Source organism: Aquarana catesbeiana, linkage group LG02 (genome assembly GCF_042186555.1).
Source record: "Aquarana catesbeiana isolate 2022-GZ linkage group LG02, ASM4218655v1, whole genome shotgun sequence".
NCBI lineage: Eukaryota > Metazoa > Chordata > Amphibia > Anura > Ranidae > Aquarana > Aquarana catesbeiana.
In genome coordinates, this window is record NC_133325.1 from 8,259,133 (window position 1) to 8,279,388 (window position 20,256).

General features: G+C 46.1%; 1 pseudogene; it reads left to right on the forward strand.

Moving 5' to 3' along the window:
- Nucleotides 1–20,256, forward strand: part of LOC141126578 (uncharacterized) — a 1,610,887-nt pseudogene that overhangs the window by 1,480,583 nt on the left and 110,048 nt on the right.

Here is a 20,256-nt window from a genome sequence, read left to right on the forward strand (position 1 = left end):
GAAAAAAGAAAAAAAAAAAATGTTTTTCTTGTCTTTCTTCATTTTCAAAAACAAATGAGAGCTGCAAAATACTCACCATGCCTCTCATCAAATAGCTTGGGGTGTCTACTTTCCAAAATGGGGTCATTTTGGGGGGTTTTGTGCTATCTTGGCATTTTATGGCCTTCAAAACTGTGATGGGTAGTGAGGAGTGAAATCAAAAATTAACGCTCTTAGAAATCCTGAAGGCAGCGATTGGATTTTGGGGCCCCGTATGAAGCTAGGCTCCCAAAAAGTGCCACTCATGTGGTATCCCCGTACTCAGGAGAAGCAGCAGAATGTATTTTGGGGTGTAATTCCACATATGCCCATGGCATGTTTGAGCAATATATCATTTAGTGACAACTTTGTGCAAAAAAAAAAAAAAATTGTCACTTTCCCGCAACTTGTGTCAAAATATACAATATTCCATGGACTCAACATGCCTCTCAGCAAATAGCTTGGGGTGTCTACTTTCCAAAATGGGGTCATTTGGGGGGGGTTTGTGCCATCTGGGCATTTTATGGCCTTCCAAAATGTGATAGGTAGTGAGGAGTGAAATCACAACTTTACGCCCTTAGAAATCCTGAAGGCGGTGCTGGGTTTTCGGGGCCCCGTACTCGGCTAGGCTCCCAAAAAGTCCCACACATGTGGTATCCCCGTACTCAGGAGAATCAGCAGAATGTATTTTGGGGTGCAATTCCACATATGCCCATGGCATGTTTGAGCAATATATCATTTAGTGACAACTTTGTGCAAAAAAAAAAAAAAAATTGTCACTTTCCCGCAACTTGTGTCAAAAAATAAAATATTCCATGGACTCAACATGCCTCTCAGCAAATAGCTTGGGGTGTCTACTTTCCAAAATGGGGTCATTTGGGGGGGGTTTGTGCCATCTTGGCATTTTATGGCCTTCAAAACTGTGATAGGTAGTGAGGAGTGAAATCAAAAATTTATGCCCTTAGAAATCCTGAAGGCGGTGCTTGGTTTTCAGGGCCCCGTACGCGGCTAGGCTCCCAAAAAGTCTCACACATGTGGTATCCCCGTACTCAGGAGAAGCAGCAGAATGTATTTTGGGGTGTAATTCCACATATGCCCATGGCATGTTTGAGCAATATATCATTTAGTGACAACTTTGTGCAAAAAAAAAAAAAAATTGTCACTTTCCCGCAACTTGTGTCAAAAAATAAAATATTCCATGGACTCAACATGCCTCTCAGCAAATAGCTTGGGGTGTCTACTTTCCAAAATGGGGTCATTTGGGGGGGTTTTGTGCCATCTTGGCATTTTATGGCCTTCAAAACTGTGATAGGTAGTAAGGAGTGAAATCAAAAATTTATGCCCTTAGAAATCCTGAAGGCGGTGCTTGGTTTTCGGGGCCCCGTACGCGGCTAGGCTCCCAAAAAGTCCCACACATGTGGTATCCCCGTACTCAGGAGAAGCAGCTAAATGTATTTTGGGGTGCAATTCCACATATGCGCATGGCCTGTGTGAGCAATATATCATTTAGTGAAAACTTTTTGTAATTTTTTTTTTTTTTTTGTCATTATTCAATCACTTGGGACAAAAAAAAAATATTCAATGGGCTCAACATGCCTCTCAGCAATTTCCTTGGGGTGTCTACTTTCCAAAATGGGGTCATTTGGGGGGGGTTTGTACTGCCCTGCCATTTTAGCACCTCATGAAATGACATAGGCAGTCATAAACTAAAAGCTGTGTAAATTCCAGAAAATGTACCCTAGTTTGTAGACGCTATAACTTTTGCGCAAACCAATAAATATACGCTTATTGACATTTTTTTTACCAAACACATGTGGCCGAATACATTTTGGCCTAAATGTATGACTAAAATTGAGTTTATTGGATTTTTTTTATAACAAAAAGTAGAAAATATCATTTTTTTTCAAAATTTTCGGTCTTTTTCTGTTTATAGCTCAAAAAATAAAAACGGCAGAGGTGATCAAATACCATCAAAAGAAAGCTCTATTTGTGGGAAGAAAAGGACGCAAATTTCGTTTGGGTACAGTATTGCATGACCGCGCAATTAGCAGTTAAAGCGACGCAGTGCCGAATTGTAAAAAGTGCTCTGGTCAGGAAGGGGGTAAAACCTTCCGGGGCTGAAGTGGTTAAGATACACCCCGTGTTTCATGTGTCTTTGCTCAAACCTGCTGTACCTGATCCCTTTCCCGGTAGAGGAACTAGACCTCCTGAACCTATTGTGATTGATGGTAACGAGGAATTTGAGGTTGAGGCTATCCTTGATTGCAGGAAAAGACAAGGGCAGATCCAGTTTCTAATCAAGTGGAAGGGCTACGGCCCAGAAAGTAATTCATGGGAACCTGATAGTAATGTGCATGCTAGGCGTTTAGTTCGAGCCTATTTTTCTAACCATCCTGAAAAGAAAAGGCTTTTGGGCACCCAGAGGTTGCCCCTTGAAGGGGGCAATGTCAGGGTACCATTGGCGCCGGACCTGGGCGTTGGCATGCGCCTATACGCCGGCGCGCTCCGTTACGCACATTTCAGCAAGTTCCTGCTGTTCCCGGGCGTCAGCGCGGCGCTAGGGCGTGCACGGGCACGTGGCGCTTGGGCGCGCGCGTGTACAGACGTGCACGCGTTCGCGATATCGCCGGTTTGGCACCAAAGTGCACATAAAAGTTCCCCTGTGCCTCTGGCACATTGCTGCTTCATCTCAGCTTCGTGATTCTTGTTAACCTGAACCTGATTGTTTGTTACCCATCTGACCCGGCTTGTCTGACCATCCGCCCCGCTCCAATCCGACCCGACCTGCCTGACTACTCTTCTTTTGCCTGCCTGATACCGTTGCTGATCTCTGCCTGCCTACCGACTCTGCCTCTGCCTGCTGTTTTGCCTGTCTCATATCCCTGCTGACCCGGACCGTCTGACCCTGCTTGTGCCTGCTGTTGTCCTTGCTGTTGCACCTTCAGCTTCAGCTCCAGTGATTTCTGCATCTCCAAGTGTTCCAGCCTGCTGTCTCCAGTCTCCACCTGATCTGCAGTCCAGCCATCCCTGTGGGATCTCTCATCACTTCAGCATCAGAGAATCTGCTCTACAGGCACTCCTACCCCACTGTGCTCAGGAGACCACTGTTCCCACTCCAGTGGCTCCTGAACCAACGTTGTATGAGAGGTCTTCTCCTACAAGTCAGGCTCTACTACCAGGTACCTAACAGTACCCTGCACAGTCTGACCTACAGTATAGCAACATGCAGCCAAGTGCTTGTGTAGGCTCAATGAAATATTTCCAGCTACTGTACTGTGTACCCTGCACAGTCTGGCCTACAGTATAACAACCTGCAGCCAGGTGCCTGTGTAGGCTCATTGAAATTTTTCCAGCTACTGTAATGAGTAAACTGCACAGTCTCACCTACAGTATAGCAACCTGCAGCCAGGTGCTTGTGTAGGCTCATTGAAGTATTTCCAGCTACTGTACTGTGTACCCCGCACAGGCTCACCTACAGTATAGCAACCTGCAGCCAGGTGCTTGTGTAGGCTCTTTGAAGTATTTCCAGCTACTGTACTGTGTACCCGCACAGTCTGACCTACAGTATAGCTACCTGCAGCCAGGTGCTTGTGTAGGCTCGTTGAAGTACTTCCAGCTACTGTACTGTGTACCCTGCACAGTCTCACCTACAGTATAGCAACCTGCAGCCCAGTGCTTGTGTAGGCTCGTTGAAGTACTTCCAGCTACTGTACTGTGTACCCTGCACAGCCCCAACTACAGTATAGCAACCTGCAGCCAGGTGCTTGTGTAGGCTCATTGAAGTATTTCCAGCTACTGTACTGTGTACCCCGCACAGTCTGACCTACAGTATAGCAACCTGCAGCCAGGTGCTTGTATAGGCTCATTGAAGTATTTCCAGTTACTGTACTGTGTACCCTGCACAGTCTGACCTACAGTATAGCAACCTGCAGCCAGGTGCTTGTGTAGACTCAATGAAGTATTTCCAGCTACTGTACTGGGTACCCTGTACAATCTGACCTACAGTATAGCAATCTGCAGCCAGGTGCTTGTGTAGGCTCACTGAAGTATTTCCAGCTACTTTACTGTGTACCCTGCACAGTCTGACCTACAGTATAGCAACCTGGAGCTAGGTGCTTGTGCAGGCTCATTGAAGTATTTCCAGCTACTGTACTGTGTATTCTGCACAGTCTCAAATACAGTATAGCAACCTGCAGCCAGGTGCTTGTGTAGGCTAATTGAAGTATTTCCAGCTACTGTACTGTGTACCCTGCACAGTCCCACCTACAGTATAGCAACCTGCAGCCAGGTGCTTGTGTATGCTCATTAAAGTATTTCCAGCTACTGTTCTGGTTAACCTGCACAGTCTCACCTACCGTATAGCAACCTGCAGCCAAGTGCGTGTGTAGGCTCAATGAAGTATTTCCAGTTACTGTACTGTGTAGCCTGCACAGTCTGACCTACAGTATAACAACCTGCAGCCAGGTGCTTGTGTAGGCTCATTGAAGTATTTCCAGCTACTGTACTGTGTACCCTGCACAGTCTCACCTACAGTATATCAACCTGCAGCCAGGTGCTTGTGTAGGCTCATTGAAGTATTTCCAGCTACTGTACTGTGTACCCTGCACAGTCTGACCTACAGTATAGCTACCTGCAGCCAGGTGCTTGTGTAGGCTCGTTGAAGTACTTCCAGCTACTGTACTGTGTACCCCGCACAGTCTGACCTACAGTATAGCAACCTGCAGCCAGGTGCTTGAGTAGGCACATTGAAGTATTTCCAGCTACTGTACTGTTTATTCTGCACAGTCTCACCTACAGTATAGCAACCTGCAGCCAGGTGCTTGTGCAGGCTCATTGAAGTATTTTCAGCTACTGTACTGTGTATTCTGCACAGTCTCACCTACAGTATAACAACCTGCAGCCAGGTGCTTGTGTAGGCTCATTGAAATATTTCCAGCTACTGTACTGTGTACCCCACACAGTCTCACCTACAGTATAGCAACCTGCATCCAGGTGCTTGTGTAGGCTCATTGAAATATTTCCAGGTACTGTACTGTGTACCCTGCACAGTCTCACCTACAGTGTAGTAACCTGCAGCCAGGTGCTTGTGTAGGCTCATTGAAGTATTTCCAGCTACTGTACTGTGTACCCTGCACAGTCTCACCTACAGTATAGCAACCTGCAGCCAAGTGCTTGTGTAGGCTCATTGAAATATTTCCAGATACTGTACTGTGTACCCTGCACAGCCTCACCTACAGTATAGCAACCTGCAGCCATGTGCTTGTGTAGGCTCATTGAAGTATTTCCAGTTACTGTACTGTGTACCCTGCACAGTCTGACCTACAGTATAGCAACCTGCAGCCAGGTGCTTGTGTAGGCTCAATGAAGTATTTCCAGCTACTGTACTGGGTACCCTGTACAGTCTGACCTACAGTATAGCAACCTGCAGCCAGGTGCTTGTGTAGGCTCATTGAAGTATTTCCAGCTACTTTACTGTGTACCCTGCACAGTCTGACCTACAGTATAGCAACCTGCAGCCAGGTGCTTGTGCAGGCTCATTGAAATATTTCCAGCTACTGTACTGTGTATTCTGTATAGTCTGACCTACAGTATAGCAACCTGCAGCCAGGTGCTTGTGTAGGCTCATTGAAGTATTTCCAGTTACTGTACTGTGTACCCTGCAAAGTCTGACCTACAGTATAGCAACCTGCAGCCAGGTGCTTGTGCAGGCTCATTGAAGTATTTCCAGCTACTTTACTGTGTACCCTGCACAGTCTGACCTACAGTATAGCAACCTGCAGCCAGGTGCTTGTGCAGGCTCATTGAAATATTTCCAGCTACTGTACTGTGTATTCTGTATAGTCTCACCTACAGTATAGCAACCTGCAGCCAGGTGCTTGTGTAGGCTCAATGAAATATTTCCAGCTACTGTACTGTGTAGCCTGCACAGTCTGACCTACAGTATAACAACCTGCAGCCAGGTGCTTGTGTAGGCTCATTGAAGTATTTCCAGCTACTGTACTGTGTATTCTGCACAGTCTCACCTACAGTATAGCAACCTGCAGCCAGGTGCTTGTGTAGGCTCATTGAAGTATTTCCAGCTACTGTACTGTGTACCCTGCACAGTCTCACCTACAGTGTAGCAACCTGCAGCCAGGTGCTTGTGTAGGCTCATTAAAGTATTTCCAGCTACTGTACTGTTTAACCTGCACAGTCTCAACTTCTGTATAGCAACCTGCAGCCAAATGCATGTGTAGGCTTAATGAAATATTTCCAGCTACTGTACTGTGTAGCCTGCACAGTCTGACCTACAGTATAACAACCTGCAGCCAGGTGCTTGTGTAGGCTCATTGAAGTATTTCCAGCTACTGTACTGTGTACCCCACACAGTCTGACCTACAGTATAGCAACCTGCAGCCAGGTGCTTGTGTAGGCTCATTGAAGTATTTCCAGCTACTGTACTGTGTACCCTGCACAGTCTGACCTACAGTATAGCAACCTGCAGCCAGGTGCTTGTGCAGGCTCATTGAAGTATTTCCAGCAACTGTACTGTTTATTCTGCACAGTCTCACCTACAGTATAGCCACCTGGAGCCAGGTGCTTGTGTAGGCTCATTGAAGTATTTCCAGCTACTGTACTGTGTAGCCTGCAAAGTCTCACCTACAGTATAGCAACCTGCAGCCAGGTGCTTGTGTAGGCTCATTGAAGTATTTCCAGCTACTGTACTGTGTACCCTGCAAAGTCTCACCTACAGTATAGCTACCTGCAGCCAGGTGCTTGTGTAGGCTCATTGAAGTGTTTCCAGTTACTGTACTGTGTATCCCGGACAGTCTCACCTACAGTGTGGCAACCTGCAGCCAGGTGCTTGTGTAGGTTCATTGAAGTATTTCCAGCTACTGTACTGTGTACCCTGCACAGTCTCACCTACAGTATAGCAACCTGCAGCCAGGTGCTTGTGTAGGCTCATTGCAGTATTTCCAGCTACTGTACTGTGTACCCTGCACAGTCTCACCTACATTATAGCTACCTGCAGCCAGGTGCTTGTGTAGGCTCATTGAAGTATTTCCAGCTACTGTACTGTGTACCCTGCAAAGTCTCACTTACAGTATAGCTACCTGCAACCAGGTGCTTGTGTAGGCTCATTGAAGTATTTCCAGTTACTGTACTGTGTACCCTGCACAGCTTCAACTACAGTATAGCAACCTGCAGCCAGGTGCTTGTGTAGGCTCATTGAAATATTTCCAGCTACTCTACTGTGTACCCTGCACAGTCTGACCTACAGTATAACAACCTGCAGCCAGTTGCTTGTGTAGGCTCATTGAAGTATTTCCAGCTACTGTACTGTGTACCCTGCACAGTCTCACCTACAGTATAGCAACCTGCAGCCAAGTGCTTGTGTAGGCTCGTTGAAGTATTTCCAGATACTGTACTGTGTACCCTGCACAGTCTGACCTACAGTATAGCAACCTGCAGCCAGGTGCTTGTGTAGGTTCATTGAAGTATTTCCAGTTACTGTACTGTGTACCCCGCACAGTCTCACCTACCGTTTAGCAACCTGCAGCCAAGTGCTTGTGTAGGCTCATTGAAATATTTTAATGCTACTGTACTGTGTACCCTGCACAGTCTCACCTACAGTATAACAACCTGCATCCAGGTGCTTGTGTAGGCTCATTGAAATATTTCCAGTTACTGTACTGTGTACCCTGCACAGTCTCACCTACAGTGTAGTAACCTGCAGCCAGGTGCTTGTGTAAGGCTCATTGAAGTATTTCCAGCTACTGTACTGTGTACCCTGCACAGTCTGACCTACCGTATAGCAACCTGCAGCCAGGTGCTTGTGTGGGCTCAATGAATTATTTCCAGCTACTGTACTGGGTACCCTGTACAGTCTGACCTACAGTATAGCAACCTGCAGCCAGGTGCTTGTGTAGGCTCATTGAAGTATTTCCAGCTACTTTACTGTGTACCCTGCACAGTCTGACCTACTGTATAGCAACCTGCAGCCAGGTGCTTGTGTAGGCTCAATGAAGTATTTCCAGCTACTGTACTGGGTACCCTGTACAGTCTTACCTACAGTATAGCAACCTGCAGGCAGGTTCTTGTGCAGGCTCATTGAAGTATTTCCAGCTACTGTACTGTGTATTCTGCACAATCTCACCTACAGTATAGCAACCTGCAGCCAGGTGCTTGTGTAGGCTCATTGAAATATTTCCAGCTACTGTACTGTGTACCCTTCACAGTCTTACCTACAGTATAGCTACCTGCAGCCAGGTGCTTGTGTAGGCTCGTTGAAGTATTTCCAGCTACTTTACTGTTTATTCTGCACAGTCACAAATACAGTATAGCAACCTGCAGCCAGGTGCTTGTGTAGGCTCTTTGAAGTGTTTTCAGCTACTGTACTGTGTACCCTGCAAAGTCTCACCTACAGTATTTCTATCTGCAGCCAGATGCTTGTGTAGGCTCATTGAAGTATTTCCAGTTACTGTACTGTGTATCCCACACGGTCTCACCTACAGTGCATTAACCTGCAGCCAGGTTCTTGTGTAGGCTAATTGAAGTATGTCTAGTTACTGTACTGTGTACCCTGCACAGTCTGACCTACAGTATAGCAACCTGCAGCCAGGTGCTTATGTAGGCTCAATGAAGTATTTCCAGCTACTGTACTGGGTACCCTGTACAGTCTGACCTACAGTATAGCAACCTGCAGCCAGGTGCTTGTGCAGGCTCATTGAAGTATTTCCAGCTACTGTACTGTGTATTCTGCACAGTCTCACTTACAGTATAGCAACCGGCAGCCAGGTGCTTGTGTAGGCTCATTGAAGTATTTCCAGCTACTGTACTGTGTACCCTGCACAGTCTAACCTACAGTATAGCAACCTGCAGCCAGGTGCTTGTGTAGGCTCATTGAAGTATTTCCAGCTACTTTACTGTGTACCCTGCATAGTCTGACCTACAGTATAACAACCTGCAGCCAGGTGCTTGTGCAGGCTCATTGAAGTATTTCCAGCTACTGTACTGCGTACCCTGCACAGTCTCACCTACAGTATAGCAACCTGCAGCCAGGTGCTTGTGTAGGCTCATTGAAATATTTCCAGCTACTCTACTGTGTACCCTGCACAGTCTGACCTACAGTATAACAACCTGCAGCCAGTTGCTTGTGTAGGCTCATTGAAGTATTTCCAGCTACTGTACTGTGTACCCTGCACAGTCTCACCTACAGTATAGCAACCTGCAGCCAAGTGCTTGTGTAGGCTCGTTGAAGTATTTCCAGATACTGTACTGTGTACCCTGCACAGTCTGACCTACAGTATAGCAACCTGCAGCCAGGTGCTTGTGTAGGTTCATTGAAGTATTTCCAGTTACTGTACTGTGTACCCCGCACAGTCTCACCTACCGTTTAGCAACCTGCAGCCAAGTGCTTGTGTAGGCTCATTGAAATATTTTAATGCTACTGTACTGTGTACCCTGCACAGTCTCACCTACAGTATAACAACCTGCATCCAGGTGCTTGTGTAGGCTCATTGAAATATTTCCAGTTACTGTACTGTGTACCCTGCACAGTCTCACCTACAGTGTAGTAACCTGCAGCCAGGTGCTTGTGTAAGGCTCATTGAAGTATTTCCAGCTACTGTACTGTGTACCCTGCACAGTCTGACCTACCGTATAGCAACCTGCAGCCAGGTGCTTGTGTGGGCTCAATGAATTATTTCCAGCTACTGTACTGGGTACCCTGTACAGTCTGACCTACAGTATAGCAACCTGCAGCCAGGTGCTTGTGTAGGCTCATTGAAGTATTTCCAGCTACTTTACTGTGTACCCTGCACAGTCTGACCTACTGTATAGCAACCTGCAGCCAGGTGCTTGTGTAGGCTCAATGAAGTATTTCCAGCTACTGTACTGGGTACCCTGTACAGTCTTACCTACAGTATAGCAACCTGCAGGCAGGTTCTTGTGCAGGCTCATTGAAGTATTTCCAGCTACTGTACTGTGTATTCTGCACAATCTCACCTACAGTATAGCAACCTGCAGCCAGGTGCTTGTGTAGGCTCATTGAAATATTTCCAGCTACTGTACTGTGTACCCTTCACAGTCTTACCTACAGTATAGCTACCTGCAGCCAGGTGCTTGTGTAGGCTCGTTGAAGTATTTCCAGCTACTTTACTGTTTATTCTGCACAGTCACAAATACAGTATAGCAACCTGCAGCCAGGTGCTTGTGTAGGCTCTTTGAAGTATTTTCAGCTACTGTACTGTGTACCCTGCAAAGTCTCACCTACAGTATTTCTATCTGCAGCCAGATGCTTGTGTAGGCTCATTGAAGTATTTCCAGTTACTGTACTGTGTATCCCACACGGTCTCACCTACAGTGCATTAACCTGCAGCCAGGTTCTTGTGTAGGCTAATTGAAGTATTTCTAGTTACTGTACTGTGTACCCTGCACAGTCTGACCTACAGTATAGCAACCTGCAGCCAGGTGCTTATGTAGGCTCAATGAAGTATTTCCAGCTACTGTACTGGGTAACCTGTACAGTCTGACCTACAGTATAGCAACCTGCAGCCAGGTGCTTGTGCAGGCTCATTGAAGTATTTCCAGCTACTGTACTGTGTATTCTGCACAGTCTCACTTACAGTATAGCAACCGGCAGCCAGGTGCTTGTGTAGGCTCATTGAAGTATTTCCAGCTACTGTACTGTGTACCCTGCACAGTCTAACCTACAGTATAGCAACCTGCAGCCAGGTGCTTGTGTAGGCTCATTGAAGTATTTCCAGCTACTTTACTGTGTACCCTGCATAGTCTGACCTACAGTATAACAACCTGCAGCCAGGTGCTTGTGCAGGCTCATTGAAGTATTTCCAGCTACTGTACTGCGTACCCTGCACAGTCTCACCTACAGTATAGCAACCTGCAGCCAGGTGCTTGTGTAGGCTCATTGAAGTATTTCCAGCTACTGTACTGTGTACCCTGCACAGTCTCACCTACAGTATAGCTACCTGAAGGCAAGTGCAAGTGTTATCATACTAATAATACTATAATACTACAGGCAGGCAGTTGATTTTGCTAGCTGCAGTATCAGTATATATATATATATATGCCAGTTTAGTGCAGCTACATCTCACTGCAGGCCAAAAGTATGTCTGGAAGGCCAACAAGGAGAGGCAGACAGTCAAAAGCCAATAAAAGAGGGCAAGCAGGCTCTGTGTCTAGAGTCAACAGTGCTAGTTCTGGACATGGTGCATCCTCATCAGCACGTGGCCGTAGGACAAGCTTGGCCTTTTTTTCGGCAGCTGGATGTGTTGAGCGGCAACATGCCGAAGACTTGGTCGAGTGGATGACCAAGCCGTCCTCATCCTCTCTCACCCATGCTCAGGGTACTTTGTCTGGCAAAGCAGCGGCCTCTTCCCTCGGCTCAATGTCATCAGTGACTCCTTCCCTAGCCCCACCATGTCCTCCTGAGGAGTCCCTCGAACTGTTTGACCACAGTGTTGGGTACATGCTCCAGGAGGATGCCCAGTGTTTGGAAGGCTCCGATGATGATACTGAGCTAGATGAAGGCAGTAACGTGAGTATGGATCTTCAAAAAAATGGAGGACACCCCATCCCCCTCCTCTATGGTGATGCAGTCAGGGACAGACAAGAAGTTGAAGGAGAAACTTCCGGAGAGATTGGGTAATATGGGGGACCATGGAGGGAAGTACAGGGGGGACACTGGGATGGGGAGGGGAGAATGGAACCATGGGGGGAGGGGCAGTACAGGAAATACGTAAAACACAATCAGATGATGGAGAACTTTTCATACAGAACATCTTGAGAGAGAAACATCACACTCCATCCTGTCATATCACCCCTCCCCCATCCTATCACATCACTCCTCCCCCCATCCTATCACATCACTCCTCCCCCCATCCTATCACATCACCCCTCCCCCAGTACTGCAATTGTTCTATCCTATAATATTAGAAAAGATAGAGTGTCTGCACTCTGTTAGATCATCTACCTTCCCCCCCCCACACACACGGATCATTATAATGACCCTCATTTTCTCCTATGAGGGGTCGGGGAGACATAAAGATGCCCAAAGCTTTCATGAGAAGTATTGTTCTCCCCTTGTGAGAGCAATAAATTGAAATGAAAAATAAATAAAGTGTAAAAAAATAAAAGAAATCTAGAAGTAAAGGGGCACACACGGGTCAGGCACACGTATGTAGATGGAGATCGCACCGCACATGTGAGATATTACTGCAATCATCAGACTGATAATAATTCCCGGCCCGTCATTCATCATTATCTCTAATCTCATATCCTGGGAAGGATTATAAAGCTTCAAAATACAACAAAACTTCCCAGATCACTTCCCAGCCAGCCTGCAATACAATGATAGAGTTAGGGGTGCAGATAATAGTGGGGGGAGGGGTGACGTGTCCGCTGCAACTTACACATATATTAGAAAATGTGTACAATGTATAACCCCCCCTCCCCCCCGGCCTCAATGTGATCTGTTAGACAACCCGATCACTGATCAGTGTGTGGGGGCAAATCATCCAATCCACAACTCGGTGACATGATTATTGATGACATTCCTGATCCCCATAGAGGAGGAGACAGAGAGAGATTTCTACTTCATCATCACTCCTTCTGGATCCACATCTTCCATAAACACATACATGTACACACACATACATACATACACACATATATACACATACACACACATACATGCACATACAGAAAGCCTTTTCATAAACGGCAGTGCTTTACCTTCCCTCTTCCTGCCGGGTACTGCACTGTAGGGGGAGACAACGAGCACAGCACACACTGCTTTCACTTTAGATCGGTGTGAAGAGCTCCCCGCACAGTGCTGATTACAGTTCGGCTGACGATCAGGGAGCTCGGTCTCAGCCGCCCCGCTCCTATCGAGATATACAGGGGACCCTCAAGGGCCCCCTGCAGCATGGGGCCCGGGCACCATGGCAACCTCAGTGACCCCTATAATTCCACCACTGCCACAATAATGATCATCACTGTAAATTCTCTGGGTAAGTAAAAAGGTCTACACTTCACCAGCAGAAATTCCAAATCTGGCCAACAATAAGTGTCCTCAAGTTTACTATCAGAGCACCACTCATTTAAAACATAAATACAAAGGCCGCCTCCTTTGTTCTTCCCTGAATTGCTGTTTCTAACCTGGTGATAGAAAGTGCGGCCAGATATGTGCGTAATAGTGTCCTCTACAAGAGGATGAAGCCACCTTTCAGTTATTATCAACAGACGGCACTCTTTAACCAAACAGCATGTAGCGATCTGCAACTCATCCATTTTAGGCCCCATTCACACCTGAGCCCCCATTCACACCTGAGCGTAGTTCTTTCAGGCAGAAGGTCAATGTAAAAAAAAAAAGTAGAAAAGCCTGTAATCTGCCTAAAAAAAAAAAGTTCCAGAACTTGTTTGAGCTTCAGGCGTTTTGGAGCTTTTAGCTTCAGATTCTATTGTGTCACCCCAGAGAATGGAGGGAGGGGTCCTCTTTTGTGAACCCTCTCCCCCACACTGTGTTTGTAGTCAGTGTGGCCCCGGGGCATTTGTGAGGGAGGGGCCCCCTGTGAGGAAGCTGGCTCACAATGTGATTGAAGTCTTCCCAGATCCATAGTGCAGACACAGAACGTCCCTCACACCTCTCAGCCAGGACAAGAAGCCTTCATCTTCTATCAGGGACACGGAGGAGAACTTTTCCCTGATTGTGGACACTCAGAGTGACCATCCGAGAGGACACCAACCATAGAAGACTCATCAGAGGAGCTCCACATCAACCTCCAGACCAGGACACCATCAGCCAGGTATTTATCTCTAAATGACCACCACTCCCATCCCCCTACTGCCTTCCTTTCCAGCTCCTTGTTTCCTCAGTGTCTCCCAGTTCACCCCGCATCTTCCCCATCCTTCCCCTGTCCCTCACATTATCCTGTCCACCCCCTGTGACCCCTCCCACCTCACTGTTACCCTTTTACACTTCTGGCCCCCCACTGTTGCCATAAAACTATTTAGCCCCAGTGCCTCCTGTCTCTCTATTTAGAACCTCTGACTCCCCCTTGTTCCTGCCCCATTTTTTCTACTAATCACTAATGCCAAACATTTACCCCCCCCCCCCCCCAATTTATTTAATCAACTGATAACAGCAGGCATCCCCCTTCCCCCACACTGACCACTGATAATAGGCACTTTTCCCTTGACATCCCCATCTACTCCCCCCCCCCAACTGCCCCCCTGTCCCCTCACTGCCCCCATGTTGTGTGTCTGGTGTGGGGTGTACATGGATAGTGGGAACAGGGATTAACACAAGGATTCTAGTTTGTAGGGGAGCCTGGGGAACCCTCATAGTGCACCAGATTGTATGTAAGATTTCTATCTGCCTGTGTGTGTGGTCAGCCAGCTAGATATGGGTGGAGTCTCCCTCTAGTGGTGGTCAGAGGTATTGCAGGCTGTGCCAAGTCTATCACAATAATCTCCCTCTCCTTCCCTCCTCCACCATACAAGGTCCTCTCCTGGTTTTCTAGTTCCCGTGGTCTTCCATCCTTGTCATGTGTGTGGCAGTGGTGGGATAATAGAGTGTGTGTGCTGTTATACAGCTGTTACCCCTGTCTGGGCTGGGAACTTGGGGTTCTCCTGACAATCTGCCAGCGTGCTGGGTGATTTCTGTGGATATACAACAGAAGGTGATCCCCTGTGTGTTGTCTGACCCCCCACATCCCTGTACCCCGATATCATAGTCTGTAACATCAGATAGAGGACATTTCTCCTCCCACTGACCACTATGGCTGAACATTGTTTTCATCCTGCTGACCACAGACCCAAATCATTTGTCCCCCCTGACCAGCAGTATAAGGGGCACTATGACTATAATATTGTGCTGACCCCTCTACTCTATATATTGTGTTGTACATTACAATAGTGCTGACCGCTCTACTCTATATATTGTGTTGTACATTACAATAGTGCTGACCTCTCTACTCTATATATTGTGTTGTACATTACAATAGTGCTGACCTCTCTACTCTATATATTGTGTTGTACATTACAATAGTGCTGACCTCTCTACTCTATATATTGTGTTGTACATTACAATAGTGCTGACCTCTCTACTCTATATATTGTGTTGTACATGACATAGACCAGCTACAGTAGTCGGGACAGCAGTGACCCCGGAGGTGACACAATTCTTGTCATTTCTGGGGTCATTCATGGCAGAGGATATTGGGGGATGGGATGTTCTCCAAGCTCCTCCTACAAAACAATCTATAGTGGTTTATCAATGTTCCGCCATCTTGGACCTCCCAGAGGAAACACAACAGGGAACAGCAGGGGGCACCAGCAGGGGGGAGGGGCGGCACATTCTCTGTATTGTGATTGTGATCACTTCTACATGACGGCCAATCACTGGCTGAGAATAATACAAAGCTCATTTCTCTATTAACCTCTTGAATACCAGAAGGATAAAGAATGTACATTGGTAGACAAGGGGTCAGTGAAGGAGGCGGAGCTCTGCTGACTTCCATCATCCAATCACGTGTGACTAACATTCCATGTTTTTATTTCTGTGCACGTGATTGGATATTCATTACAAAGTGACATTTCACCACATTCACTAATCTCTGGGGGGGAATTTCTTTGAACAGCCTATTTCCCTTTAGTAAATCCCCCCTCTGTCTGTACACTGAACTGTCCGGATTGCAGGTCTGGGGTCACTAATGATCCAGCACAGCTGACATACATGACATTCCTAATACCCCTCCCCCTCCTCTCCACCATACTTACTACAGACCGGAAGACGAGATCCTCCTTCTGCACCCTGACACAGGATGGGGGATGGGGGGACATGTTCTCATGTAAGGTGACTGGATGAGATTTGGGGGTCACACTTGTCTTTGCTGGTATATGGAAGATCACTTGTTTTTGGTAATGGAGGTGAACCCGGCAATGAAGCAGATCTACAGTACACCTCCCATTACTGTTCCCTCCATGGTCCCGAGGTCAGATCTCCAGATCGCTCTTCTCTGTCCCCCCCAACAGAGCGCCCCCTACTGGGACATTTTACATTTTATCTTGTATCTTTGTGGTCATTAGACCTCACCAGGCAGTTGTTGGTGACAATCTGTCCAAGAGTGGTCTTTATTGTCCCAGCACCTCACTGCATCCTTTCACCCCTCCCTTCTCACAAATCTATAAACACCGTGCACCCCAAAAACTGCACCCCCTCACATTGCTGACTTAAAGGATAAGTTCCCCTCCACACCTAAATCCCCCCCCCCATGTACCAATATACAATTCATGTACTTCTTTCTGTTTATCTTACACCCCCCTTACCTCAGGGTCCAGATGGCTGTACAATCACTTCTCCATTACTTCCTGGGCACACCGTGGGATGTGACACACCCTGCATCATCTACCCTCCCCCCTTCCACCCACCTCATCAGGTGCACATTTTTCCTATGCAATCACTCATCACCGTTCTCACTAAATACACAGCTATAGATTGTTCACTTGGCAGAGTGTGCAGGAGCTGAGCGATCAGATAACAGCCGATGTGGATAGAGCTGTAATATTGAAATCTGGAGAAGTGTGTCCTGGGTTCTGTAAAAATCACCATACACTATACAATCAGATTGCATAGTGTATGGCCAGCTTTATAGAAGTACATAGGAGGGAATGGATGGAGTCACTCAGCTGTCAAGCCGCATTCACATCTGGGCGTAGCGGGAACTCGTATTCTTGCATGAGGAGTTTTTTTGATGTTTTGGAGTGTTTTCATTCATCATACATTGGGTAGACCATTTGTTGGAATGTACTGCCCTATGCGCAACAATCGTCCCAAACAAGCTCTAGAATTTTTTTGTAGAGTGGAGTGTGGTGCGTTTTCACATCGCTTTCTCTGAATGGCTGAGCACCAATCGGATAGACTCTACTGTGTTCCGGGAATGAGAAGTCTCGGTTTGAACACGGAACACAGTGCTGTATACTATATGTAGCCTCAGCCATATACAGCTTATACCGCACATCCAGCGGCCTCACATGTTGGTGAGGGACATAGTGTGATTGGACCAGCTTGGCCCAAACTATGTAAACTGTATGAAAATCTGGAGCTCGGCTTTAATGGATAGAAAGCATTCCAGTCATTGTCATAGATTAGGACTGACCTTGTAGAGTGGGGTACACTGACCTCATTTATCTATCAGCCCGTGCTCTGTGACCCCCCACCAGATGGCTCAGATCTGTTATCTAAAGGTTCAGTTTTTCACCCAACTTCTCGGTCACTGGCTTTGATGGATTGGCTGCTGAAACCCAATTTCTGAAAGACAGAGGCATTGGAAATTATGTTATCCCAACCATACTTAAAGCGGACCTCCACCCAAAAGGGGAAAATACACTTGTATTCATCCTCCCCCCTCCACTGACACATTTGGCACTTTTTTTGAGATTGGGGGGCGGGTACCTGGTTTTGACGAGTACCCACTCACTTCTGGCTCAGATCACCGCAGTCTGAGCTGGAAGTTCATCCCCCCTCTCTTCCCCCGCAGTCTTCTGGGACACATCACAGGTTCCAGAAGACTACAGGACCATTCACAAGGTGCAGAGCGGCTCCCGCATGTTCAGTAGAAAACTGACTGTGAATGCTGAAATTCATCACTTCCTGTTACCTAGCAACTAATTCACTCATTTGTACTTTCACACAATGTACCTCACATGTTCCTCAGATATTCACTGATTCAGATCGATCCAAAACATTTAAAATTAAAAGATTTATTAATTGCTCTACAAGCAAAGTGATCTACATGTTGGAATGTCCATGTAAAAAATTCTATATAGGGAAAACAACACGACAATTAAAAATCCGTATCTGTGAACATCTGAGGGACATCAATGGACCTCTTAGAAAAGATGAGAAAGAAAAAGAGAATCTCTTAGCACAACATATTAGGAAAATTCATGTGGGAAAAAAAACAGATGGCCTGAAAGTGAAAGGAATCTTTTCCCTAAATGTATCCCATAGGAGAGGAGACTTCAATAAGGTTTTACTATGTAAAGAGAAATACTGGATCTATAATCTCACTACTTTAATACCAAAAAGCCTGAAAACCGGTAAGTACAGTAAGCCAGTAAGCCCGAGAAACCCTGGCGAGCAGCAGGAGGAGGGACGACCTCTTTGGCTGCTTCTAAAGGTGATCCAGTGGCTAATCAGCTGCTCGGATCACTTTTTGTGAGAAACAGAATTGCTGGCTTCAGCCATAACCCCTGCAAACCACTTTAAAACTGCATTGTATGTATATGTATATATATATATATATATATATATATATATATATATATTGTGTTTGGCAAGTGGAGACAATTATTAATGAGCGTTACAGCCAGGTCAGGTGACAATGCATTCTTGTATGATGTCTGAATAAAGATGAAGTCAGCCGACAGGTCACACAATTTCCATATCATCACTTCCTTCCCAATCAAAATGAAGATTTCATAACTCCAATCCTTCTGACATGGGAAGAGATTTGGGTCATACATTCACCCAGACAGAAAGAGATCATATCCTATTCTTTGCTCACAAATCCTCCTTTTCCAGCACTGTCCAGGAGTCCCGGATATAAACATTTGACCAAATGGTATACAGTCCTCACTTTTGCACAAAATTTTCCCCAGTTAAATTTTTACCTGTTAGAGGTGCAATCATGCCAGGGGAACTCTTTTGTTTGACAATCCCTTACCTATTACAAATTCAAAATACTAACAACATCTTACAAAGCCCTCCACAACTCTTCCCCCAGCTACATCACCAACCTTGTCCCAAAATACCAACCAAACCGTTCTCTTCATTCCTCACATGACCTCCTACTCTCTAACTACCACGTCACCTCCAGGACTTCTTCAGAGCCTCTCCCATCCTCTGGAACTCTCTACCTCAATCTGTTTGACTATCTTCTACTCTGTCTTTAGGTAATCCCTGAAAACCCTTATCTTTAACAACTTCACCTTCTTCACCTCTCATAAACTATGGGATAAATATCTGAAGATCGATCAATCCTGATGTACTGAGGGGCAATCTCATTTCTTGAAGCCCGAAAATACCAGGACAGTAAAAATATCCCCCAAATGACCCTTTTTTGGAAAGTAGACATTCCAAGGTATTTAGTAAAAGGCATGGTGGGTATTAAGTTGTAATTTTTTTGTTACAATATTTTGGATGTTTTTATTTTTTACATCCTGTCCCCAGTACAGTATAGCGTCCTCAAATAACTGGTGTGGAGGTGACACCGACTGGTGACAATATGTAAAAAAAAAATTTTAAAAAAGTATTTTTAATACTTTTTTTAAACTTTTTTTTTACATACATACTTTGACCAAAGCAATATAGTGTTACCACTACTAGTGTTATAGGTGGCACAGTGGTGTAGTGGGTAGCACTCTTGCCGAGCAGTAAAAAAGGGTCACTGGTTCGAATCCCAACCACGACACAACCTGGCTGAAGTTTGCATGTTCTCCCTGTGCCTGCGTGGGTTTCCTCCGGGTACTCCAGTTTCCTCCCACACTCCAAAGACATGCTGGTAGGTTAATTGGCTTCTGTCCAAAATTGGCCTAGTATATGAATGTGAGTTGGGGACCTTGGATTGTGGGCTCCTTGAGGGTAGGGACCTATGTGAGTTTGCGATGTGTGGAGCACTGTGTAAATTGACGGCGGTATATGGATACCTTAAATAATAATATAATAGATGAGCATCTTAATGAGACACAATGTACAGGGATAAGGACAATTGTAGATACGCACCCATACTTACTCGGGTTGAACTGGATGGACTGGTGTCTTTATTCAACCTACTAACTGTGTAACTGTGTACCATACTAACACTGTACTGTCTGTACCATGTGATCACTGTGACCAACCACACAATAACTGTAATGAATAAAAGCCATTCATTGTTCACAATTGTCATGTTATCTACTGTGATTGGTCACAGCAATCACATGGTACCGGCAGTGGGCCGCTACACTGATCAGTCATCCACTGGACATAGCGGGTGACAGACTGCGCCAGAGATTGGTCCTGCAGGGCCGCACAAGATCTGTTCTCCCAGAACAATATGGCTCCTTTCTGGCCGTCATATTACAATAGGCTGAGCGGGAAGCAGTTGATAATAAAGAATTCTGACTTTTATTTTTTTCTGTACAGGTGGACTGAGGAACCAAGTTTTTGGTCATGCTGGTCTTCAGCAATAA